Raw genomic sequence first — 11,290 nt, forward strand, 5'->3', positions numbered from 1 at the left:
AGAGAGGCTGGGGCTAACGATGGACCCTGAGGCTGGCGCTCAGATAACTGAACATGTAGCCTGGAAGCAAGCCAGGACACCTCCCGTGGCTGGAATATCTGCTGCTGTTATCCTCAGAGGCCGGTCTTAGCTCTGCGCTCGTTGCCATGGAGACCATCTAAGCCTGATGTTTTTCCCTTAGTGATGATCAAGAAAACCTACACACATACCTATTCAGAATATATTCTAATTTGTGAGCTCACACCAAAATAAATGACTATGCCCTTTGTAGAAAACAAAAGCAACAGTGTCTGGGAAAGAACAGGGAAGCTGGTCTGCTCCAACAATGGGAAGGAGGCCAGTAATTACCTTCTAGACAGCACTCTGCCTTTCTGGTTCCAAATAAAACCTGTTTATATTACAAAATATGGGAATTTCATATAAAATACAAAAGAGAATCCTTAAAACTACCTATACTTGTGTTTCTTTATAGAGTAAGAAAATAAATAAGATACAAGCTTGTTATTCCTCCTGTTCCTAGGACAACCAGCATTATTAATTTGTTCCAAATCAGTCCTGCCTATATGTCTTATTTTTGTATATGTCTGTCTGTCGGTCTACCTATCCATTTATCCATCCATCCACACATCTATTTTTTTTTTTTTTTAATTTTGAGACAAGGAGCCAGGCAGTGGCAGAGCACGCCTTTAATTCTAGCACTTGGGAGGCAGAGGTAGGCAGATCTCTGGAGTTCGAGGCCAGCCTGGTCTACAGAGCGAGTTCCAGGACAGTCAAGACTACACAGAGAAATCCTCTCTTGAAACAAATAGACACACAGAACAAAAAGTTTTGAGACAGGATCTTGCCATATTGCCCAGACTGGCCTTGAACTCTTGAGATATTTCTGTAGGCTCCTGTTACTGCAAGTATATCCCATTGAGCTTAGCTCATCTGTTCATTTACTGACTTATACAATACTTCTTTATCATTACCTTGGTCCAACATTGTCTTGGACATGTGCAGGTCATTGATAAATATCTGTCACTCTCCTGTTACTGGGATATAATACCATGCCCAGGAACAACTTACAGAAGGAAGAGGTTATTTTGGCTTACAGCTCCAGAGAGGTAAGAGTCCACCATGAGAGGGGACCAGCAAGCAGCAGACACAGCAGCAAGAACAGAAAGCGACATCACATCTTGAACTTGCATGAAGCAGAGAAAGCAAAGTGCAAGTGGGGAGAGACTATAAATACCCAAAGCCTACCCTCAGTGACACACTTCCTCCAGCAAGGCTCCACACACCCCCCAAAGGTTCCACATCCTCCCTAAACAGTGCCAACAACTGGGGACCACGTGTGTGAATACCCTTGTCTATGGGGGACAGTCTCATTCACACTTCCATAGCCAATAAGAAGATCTCCTTTACCCTCAGATGTTACATTCTACTGAGAGAAGACAGAAGATTAACCAGACATGAATCAACACACAGAAAACTACTGACTAGTGGCAAATGCTCTACAGAAAAGGAGGTTGGATCATCCTTAGATGACCCATTAGAGAGAAAGTCAGCTTGGTGAAGATTAGAAGATATTCCTGAGGCCAGGAACAGTGGAGAAAGAAGGGGCCTTCATGCTTACCCAGAAAGGAGAGCAGTGTGTCTAACCTGTGACTCACGGACCATGTGGCCCAGTGCACTTGTAGATGACAACATCTTGTCACAAAAGACTGAGTCTAGAGTCTGGTGGGAATGGAGGGAGAACAAGAAGTAGAAGCAGTTGACGAGATGAGCTGTAGAAAAGTCATAGAAGGTTTTGGAAAAGAAAGTACCAGAAAGAAAAAAAAACCAAATTTTAAGACGCTGACAGTTTTAACAGGGGGCGGAGGAATATGTTCCTTTTCTTTCTTTTTTTTTCACTCTAGGGAAGAGATTTAGGAAAAAGGTCAGCAGAAATCTGCAAGCTCATTACTTAAGTGGGAAAGGAGGGCATGGCTCAGGGTCTTAGAGGGGGATAAACCCGGGGAGATGGCTCAGTGGGTAAAGGCACTTGCTACTGGTCCTGATGTTGAATCCCTGGAACACACATGGTGGAAGGAGAGAATTGACTCCTGCCAAGTTGTTTTCTGACCTCTACTGTAGTCTGTGGCATGTGTGCCCAAACATACATATACATAAATAAATGTTCAAAGATGGGCGTATCTTAAAACTTTAGAATTACCATATTAACCTCATGATTCTTTGTTTTTTTTTTGTTTGTTTGGTTTTTTTTGTTTGTTTGTTTGTTTTTGTTTTTTTTCAAGACAGGGTTTCTCTGTAGCTTTGGAGCCTGTCCTGGAACTCCCTTTGTAGACCAGGCTGGCCTCGAACTCACAGAGATCCGCCTGCCTCTGCCTCCCAAGTGCTGGGATTAAAGGCGTGCGCCACCACCGCCCGGCAACCTCATGATTCTTATCCACAAAATTAGAAACGACTGTGGTTTCAGGAGAATAATCATAGCACACTTCCCAAGCAAGACAGCAAGGCTCTTCTTCTTTCTACTCTTTTCCCCTTAAGATCATGCTTAAATGTAAATCCTACTGAAAATCTACAAATCTTAATAGCTTTATACAAAACGAATGAAAACCAAAAGCTTAGCTTCATGATAAGTAAGCAAGTTGAGAGTGGCACTGGAGTCAGGGTGGAGGAGTCCCCGCAGCAAGAAGGCAGCATTGCCTTTTCCTAATCCCACATTACCTCAGATTTTGGCTGAGGTAAATAAAAAAAAAAATGCCAGAGGAAATAAAAAACGGAGATGTCAAAATATAGATCCCCATGCGCCACACTGACTGGCTGTTTCTTCACTATTCTGTTATTTATTTGTTGTTGTTATTGTTGAGAGTGCCTAGGAGTATCAGTGTACATGTGTGTACATGTGAGTGTGTTAATGTGCCTCTGTGTGTGCGTGCATGTGTGCGAGTGCTCGCGTGGGCACAACACGGTGCGGTGCATGTGTGGAAGTTAGAGGACAGGTTTTCCAGAGCTGGTTCTCTTTTACCTCAAGTGTCTCTCTCATCTCTACAGCTGTACTATGCGCCCCAGGCTAGTGAGCCTATGAGCTACGTGTGAGCTCCTGTCTCTCCCTCCCATCCCCCAGGGTGGGGGGGGAATGCTGAGTTTGCAAAGGGAATCGCAGGCTCTGAGTTTTTATGTGGGCTCTGGGAGATAGCACTCAAGTGCATTTATGCATGGAACCATCACTCTGGCCCCCTGACTCACTGCTTCTAAAGGTAGCAACTAAGAGTACTGCTGCCCATCATCATGATAGCCCGTTTAGAAAATACTGCAAGTTATCTGTGAAGACATGCAAGACCCCACGGAGCATGCTCAATCCAGTCCCAGGGGAGGCAACACAATCCACGTGTGGTCTCTGGTTTAAAGGACAATGGGCATCTCTCCTGGCGATTGATTAGCAGGGTGACCAGCATAGTAATACAGTAATACACAGAGCAATTTATATTCAGCTGCCGAGATTACTGGCACAGAGAAAGGAAGTGACTTCATTTGTCTTCCATCCGACCCTTCAAGATGTAAAATTATTTCTTCTCACACTGCCAGAACAAATGCACTCCACTTAGTGTGACCCAGAAGCACATAATTTATTAGATGACACAGTGTGGCTCCCATAGAAATGATTACTACATATGCATTCAGAGTACTGGTATGGTGATGGCTTAGATCAGTGTGTGTGTGTTTGTGTGTGTGTGAGCATACTGCATGTGTACCTGTGGGTTTTTTTGATAAAAGGAAGGGCTTTTTTTTATTTTCAAAAGGCCCACAGCATATGAATGAATCTGAGTAGTGGCTCCAGACTTGTGGCTCGAAACGCTGCTGTACTAGTTCCGAATCCCTGGCATACGCAGCTTAAGAGGGCCCAGGGCTTCAGAGCGTCCTGTGGGCACTGGCCTCTGTGTTTCTGCAGTGAAGCACAACATCATGGTGTCTTCTGAAGAAGGAAGTGCAGTAGGCAGGCGGAGATGACAGAGGCTGAGACCCGGGACAAGTGTAACCTTCAAAAACACACACCCCAGTGATGAGATCCCTCTAACAAGTTCCATTTCTACCACTGCCCAAAATTGGGGCACCATTTAGGGACCAAGCCTGCGCCTGGGAGGGGTGCTTCATACTCAAACCGTTAGCCACTATCTAGACGCTGCCGGCCCCATCCCTGACCGTGGCGCTGAACATCCAGGCCTCACATCCAGCTGTTGCCTTGCCCTCGACACTTACTTTAACAAGCGTGGGAAGCTCGGCTGAACTTTTGAACTTCCTGCATCCCTCACTTTTTCCCATCTCCGTGGATGGCAATTCCTTCCTTGCAGTTGCTTAGTCATCCTTGAGTCTTGATTCTCTCCCACTCCACATTACAAATTCATCAAACCAATTCTTTCTTCCTCCTAGAATAGCTCCAAAAGGCACCCACTTCTCCACAGCTCCACCGTCCCCATCCCACACCACCTTTGCTTCTCCCCTGAATCTGGAGGAACCTTCTGACGGACCTTTTAAAAAAACTCTGTACCCCCTTTCTCCCACTTTTTATATTACATTTTATTTTATTTATGAAGAGTGCTTTAATTAGCACATACGAAGTATTGGGTTTCGTTATGGCATTTTCAAACACAGCCAGTGTTGATTCTTCCCTCAGCCCTTCCTCGTATTCTCTGAAGTGCTCTTCTGATGTATTTAAAACCTCTCTATTAACAATCAAACACACAGTAGATAATATGATAAAAGCCCTAGGTCCATTCTTCCTCCAGCCTCTGCAGTTATTGCTGCATGACTATTTTTGTTTTCGTAACATCGCACTCTTCCAACTCCAATGACTGCCCATCTCTTGCTCAAGTTTAACACAAAATCCTTCCCAGACATACAAACGGTCTTCCTCTTGCCTTGCTCTGCCTCCTCTCACAGCTGCAGCCTTCCAGTTGTCTCTCAATAGCCTTAAGGATGCTCTTGCCTTGGTCCTAGCTATTCCTCTTCATGCGTGTTCTCTCTCTTCCTTCAGGTCTTCACCCATTGTTTCCTGAAGTCTGACCCCGCCGACTGTCTACATGGAACAAACTCAAGTGTTCCTCTACCCTGGGATTTCCTAAAAATTGACTGCTAACAGCAATAGTTTACATGCCTTGACCTCACCCCTGGCTTGCCCCCCTTTCTATGCTGAAACGGATTCACACGATGACTTAACTAGGTGGAGCTACCCTGTGAGAGGAGGCTCACTAGCTGTCTCCCTGAACTGAACGGTGCGGTCTCATTGCATATAGGTAAGCTAGATACCAGCATGTACATATTCCAGGAGTGAACCTTCTATCCTGCTGCAAGCCAGAAATCTCATCTGCAGGCTAGGGCAGGGATTTTGAATATTATTCTTGGTGTGTGTAGTGATATAAATGGGAAATGCCACCCATAGACTTAGTTATTCGAAGAGCTGATCCCCAGGTGGTAGCACTGTTTGGGGAGGTGTTTTTAGCCTTGCTGGACAAAGTGTGTCCCTGGGGGCCAGCTCTGAGACTTTATAACCTTGTTCGGCTTCCATGTTGCCCTCTTCGCTTCCTGTTTGTGATTGAAGATGTGACCTCTCGGCTGCCAGCTCTGGCCACCATGCCTGCAGTTTGCTGCTTCTGCTCCCCCCCACACACACACCAGGACCAACTCTCTGTAACCAGCAGCCAAAATAAAGCCTTTTATCATAGCAACAGGGAAGCAACTCACACAGTGCTGCCGTGTAATGTCCACGTTGTCAACAAACGGTCTCCATTATTTAATGTTATTTTAGCAAATTAAAAAGGGGCCACACACGTACTTAATGACGTTTAAGTGTATGCTTTGAAATCAAATGCTGAGCTTTTTGTCATACAAATGCATAATGATGAAGACAAACAAAGTGTGTGCTTTTCAGGAAGAGAGTGACACAGAATCACACACATCCCCTCCACCATGCTTGAAGGCTTCCGCTGCTCCCAGGACCCATTGAAATCTCAAAGGCTCAGGTGCAAACAAACATTGCCAGCCAGAGGCCAGCCGCCTCTGGCTGCACACTGTGCCCCATGAACCTGTTAGAATTTGGGTATAAACCCTGGGTTCATTCACTTGTACACAATTCATCAAAAGACTCATCTCAGGAAAAGGCAAGTACCCTGGGCTATGAGGTGCCAGAGCTGCAGAAGGAGCCCTGTTGTCTTTTCCCAGCATCCTCTGGGAGTCAATGGACTGCCACAGAAGGGCCATGCTGTGCCTGCGGTACAGATTAGGGAATGTGTGTGCATGTAGCCCCTTAAGTTAGTATAACTGTAGGCTATTTACCCAGCTAACATAGAAGTTGATTCATACTGTTTCCTGTGGGTTGTCACTAGACTAAAATGTGTTGATACCCACTAAGGATTTTTAGCCACCAGGGAGATGGCTGTCCCCCACACATCCCACACATTTATTTATTCATTTATCCATTCATGTGTGGGTGTGCATATGAAGGTTAGAGACAACCTGCTGTTTCCTTCCTTCCACAGTTTGAGTCCTGTGCGTTGGAGACTCGGGTTGGCAAGCAGGCACGTAGCACCTTTTCCGGCTGAGCCATCTAAACTGGTCCCAGCCCTTGTCTTTTTAGACAAGGTCTCACTGTGTAGCTACACAGTGGCCTTGAGCTTGCTATGTCACCCAGATTCAATCTCAGCCTTGTGATCCTCCGGCCCCCAGCTCCTGAGTACTGGGGTTATAAGTGTCTGTCTCACTAAACTTTACAGTGTAACTACATAGGTATGACTCAATTTAAAAGCGGAGGAAGCCGAGACGCACGTTCATCAAACAAAACGTCCACACCATAGGTTGTCAATCAACGGAGATGCCATTTGAACATCAGCAGATTCCAGTTGTGGCCCCTGCTCCGCAGCTACCCACACTGTCCCGGCAGTGACAATGGAGGACTCTGACAGTCTGCACTCCATTTGATTAACAGTTTGGGTAAAGATTACACTGCATGGAGATCAGATTCACGTATACCCTAAAGGGTAAGCAGGACCTGTAGAGAAAACGGACTGAACAAATGCACACCTGAGCGTAGGCTCCTCCACCTCAGTGCTGTTGACACTTGGAGCTAAACAATTATTCCTTTGTGAGGAGCACGATCAGATGTCTGGCAACAGACCTGGCTTCTGGTCACTGGATTCCAGTGACAACCCCAGTTAGGACAACCAGAAATATTCTAAACATTGCCAAATGTCACCCAAGAGATAAAACTCCTTCTGGCTCAGAACAACTGACTTCATTTTTATCTCACCCGGCTTGATTTCATCATTGTGGCAAGAAGGAGGTGGGGTTGAAACTGAAATCAAAGTTACCTGACTCCAGATGGCACGCTCTCATCACAACAAGTTAACTTGCAACGAAGGTAGATTCCCGTAGTTGGAGCCAAGACCAAAAAAAACAGAGTACAAACCAAAGAAAGAGTTGTAAGAGTAAATGCTAAGAAAGGGCCATAAGGCACGAGTGTGTAAGCCTAGCACCGGGAAGTAGTCAACTAAAGGAAGAAATGCTCCAAGATGGAGGCACTGATGCAAACAACCTTAGCTAGAGAAAATTCAAAGACGGGAACAGAGGAACTGGAAGGAGTCACACATATTCAAACTAAGAAGGAAAGAAACAGCTGGAGACTTGCCTTGGAAAACCTGAAGACTCGGGAAGTAAGCCAGTATATGTCTTTTAATACTTTTTCCTGAGTGAAATAAGAACGGGGGGCATTTTAAAATTGCAATAAATAGTTGGCTGAGGTGGAGTTCTTAAGAGAAGAGCTAATTTTATTGAGATTTCTTTTGAAATTGATGTCTTTAAGGGAGAAAGAGAAGAAGGGAAAAGAAGGAAAGGGGGGGCAGAAAAGAAAAGAAGAACGTGCTCACTTTGAACAACCTGAAAAGTTCAATTGACCAAAGAATGAAGGCAATTCTCCCAAGGCCATAAACTTCCTTAGCAAATCCCCCTTGAGTATGGACTACATACACTTACTACCAAGTCACGTCTGCTTCTTTCTCACCCTTGGTGACAGACACATGCACGCACAAACCATCTTGGCATACATCGAGGACATTGTCACTGAACTTGTACCCTCTGACAAGTTCTGTCCTCAGCTTGAGATGCCATCAGTCTGCCTTCTACAAGAGTTCTTCTGTCTTTGTGCACCTTGGAGACTGAACCTGAGAACAGACTCCTCCTGATGTTGTTTTCTAGCAGAGGGACCCTTCAGCGGCATTCCCAGGCCCTCTCCTTTCAAACAAATATGCATTATTTATTTATTTATCTTATAATTTTACAGTTTCAATTTTTCAGTAAGAGCGTGACATTTCTTCTTTTTAAAAAATTTTTATTTACTTACTATGTACATAGTGTTCCGCCTGCATTTATGTCTACAGGCCAGAAGAAAGCACCAGATCTCATTACAGATGGCTGTGAGCCACCATGTGGTTGCGGGGAATTGAACTCGGGACCTCTGGAAGAGCAGCCAGTGCTCTTAACCTCTGAACCACCTCTCCAGTCCCCTGAAGTTTCTTATTAATGGTGCTAATCTTTTTAACAATTACAGATACTGCCCCTGTACCCTCTTTTTGTCTACCACGCTACAGCGTCTCATATTCTTCCTACCAAACTGCGCATTTCCCTGCTCTGCCTACTTTTTACTGCAGATCTGACCACATACTGCGAGCAGTAGCCACGCCACATCCTGAATGTTGTGCTGTCTTGAAATGTCCTCTGCTAAAGAAAACTGAATACAACCTCACTCGAATTTTTGGAACTTAAGTAGGACACAGCAAAATCCTTTGCCAGAATGCTATACAAAGACCTGTAGTGAAGTTCATTATAAGCCTATTGCCCTCTGAAACTTCATGAACACAGTCCCCACTGCCAGTGGTTCTCCCAGGATTCTGCTCATCCTCACTCCCAATAGAATAGTCCACTAAGTTCTGCTTGCAGATCTCTAGCCTGGAGCACCAGACTTTCCACGGAGCATTCTAAAGGTCTAAGAAAAGCATGCCTATGTTTATAAAAAGCAGTGGTCCCACTCCTGGTACCAATTCTTAAAAGTATAATATTTTGATGGCTTTTTATCATTTCATACATGTATACATTATAAAACATGTTAATCCCCATTCCTCCCCTTAGCTCTTCCCAGATTCATTCCCATCCTTCCCAAGTTTATACCCTCACTTTTAAAAAATAGCCTACTGATTCTAATGCTTGCTACCCATATATACATGGGTGCGAGGCCATCCACTGGAGCACGACCCATTTAACCTGCTACCAATTTTATGTATTAAGATGCTTTTTTGTTGTTGTTGCTATGACCAAATACCTGACCAGAAGCAAATTAAATGATAAAATACATTACACATACACATGACAGTATCAAAGAATAAATAAAAAAATACTTGAAACTAAACAAGCAACAGAAGAAGCAACTTGAGTGAGGGTTTATTTTGGCTTTAGGTTTGAAGAGATAGAGACCATTTTATGAAGGACAGCAAGAGTGTGCTGTGGCTGGTCACACTGTGTGCACAGCCTGGAGACAGAGAGAGAAATGGCAATACTGGGATCGTTTCTCCTTTGGATTTAGGTTAGAACTCCATGGCCTGGAATGGAGTCACCCACACTCAGGGTATATCTTCTCACCTCAGCTAAACACCCTCCAAGACAGACTCGGAGGCTTGCCTCATAGAAGATTTAAATCCAGTCAGAATAGGTAGTGAAGATCATGGAAGATGAAAGAAAGACAAATCTAGGTGAGGTGGTCCATGAGGCTTTCTGCATCAGGCTTAGTTCATTGCAAGGAAGCATGCATTCTAGAAACAACAAGTATTCCTTCTTGTCTGCGGAGCCTTGAACTGGTCCACTATTTTTATATCTTATCTTTTTCCCTCAGTTTCTGAAAGCTATAAGTCAATTTTCTCTTTGCATGGATCTCCAAACCTGGGCAGTTCACATACGTGAAATCTTTTTTCTAAAAGTCATATTTAATTTTATGCGTATAAGTGTATTGTTTACGTGTGTGTGTGTGTGTGTGCAACAAGTATGTGCAGTGCCAGAAGAGACCACAAGAGGGTGTCAGATCCCCTGGGACTAGAGATACAAAGGGTTGTGAGCCTCCCAGTGAGGATGATGGGAACTGAACCCAGGTCTTCTGCAAGAGCAGTACATGTTCTTAACTGATGGGCCAGCTCTTCAGCGGCTAATATAAAGCCATGTGAGGGGTATCTTTCACATTTGTCTTCTTTCACTTAGCATAGCATCTTCAAGATTTGTGTGCTCCGTGGTATGAGTCATTCTTTCTTCTAGTGGTTAAAAAAAATGTCCATTTATGGATGCGCTGTGTTTTGTTTATCCATTCATCAGCTTACTAGCATTTGGGCTATTTTAACTTTGGGGTGATTCCGAATAACAAGGTTATGAATGCTTGTGTGTAAGTGTTTGAAAGGACAGTTTCGTTTCTCTTGGATGTGTACTAGGGCTACGATGGATGAGTAATAAAATTCCCTTGCTGAACATTCAAAATCCCGAGACATTGCCAACCTGTTCTCCAAAATGGCTGCCAGTCCAATAGCCCAGCCAGCAACATATGATTATAAAGGGTTTTTTCATTTTCTCCCCAATAGCTTATAATGTCTGTGTTTGTTTTTGGTTTTCTGAAGGACTATCTCATAGTTGTTTTCATATATATTTCCCTAAAAGCAACAGGTGAACAGTATTTCCATTGACTAGTAGAAATATGCAGCCAGGAACAGACACACCTTTTGTCCCAGCACTCTGGAGGCAGAGGCAGGTAAATCTCTGAGTTCAAGGATAGTGGGGTCTACAGAGCCAGTTCCAGGACAGCCAGAATTACACAGAGAAACCTTGTCTTGAAAAACCAAAATAAAATATTCATATAAACTTTTCAACAAAGGAGTGAATAATAGTGAAGAGTTTCCATCACTTATTCTTTTCAAAACTTCTTCCGCTGTGACCTGCAAGGCTTTGAGACTGACCAGTTGTGATGACAGGGATGACAGATTCATGTATAGCAAAGCTGGCCTCAACTGGGCCTTGTGCCCTGATGGAGATGCAGCAGTAGAAGCAGCAGTAGCTAGGAAACTCACAGAACTTACTCTATTTAGTTGAATGAGGAGGGGGGTTAGTAAACCTTGATAGGGGGTCCTTGTAGGGGAGCAGCAGTCTCAAACAGTAGTCACAAGGAGGAGGAAGCTGTGGCTGATGGTTTCTGCACAGTCAACATCTATGCTCTGACCAGGACAAC

The sequence above is a fragment of the Chionomys nivalis genome, chromosome 19, assembly GCF_950005125.1.
Source record: "Chionomys nivalis chromosome 19, mChiNiv1.1, whole genome shotgun sequence".
Classification (NCBI taxonomy): domain Eukaryota; kingdom Metazoa; phylum Chordata; class Mammalia; order Rodentia; family Cricetidae; genus Chionomys; species Chionomys nivalis.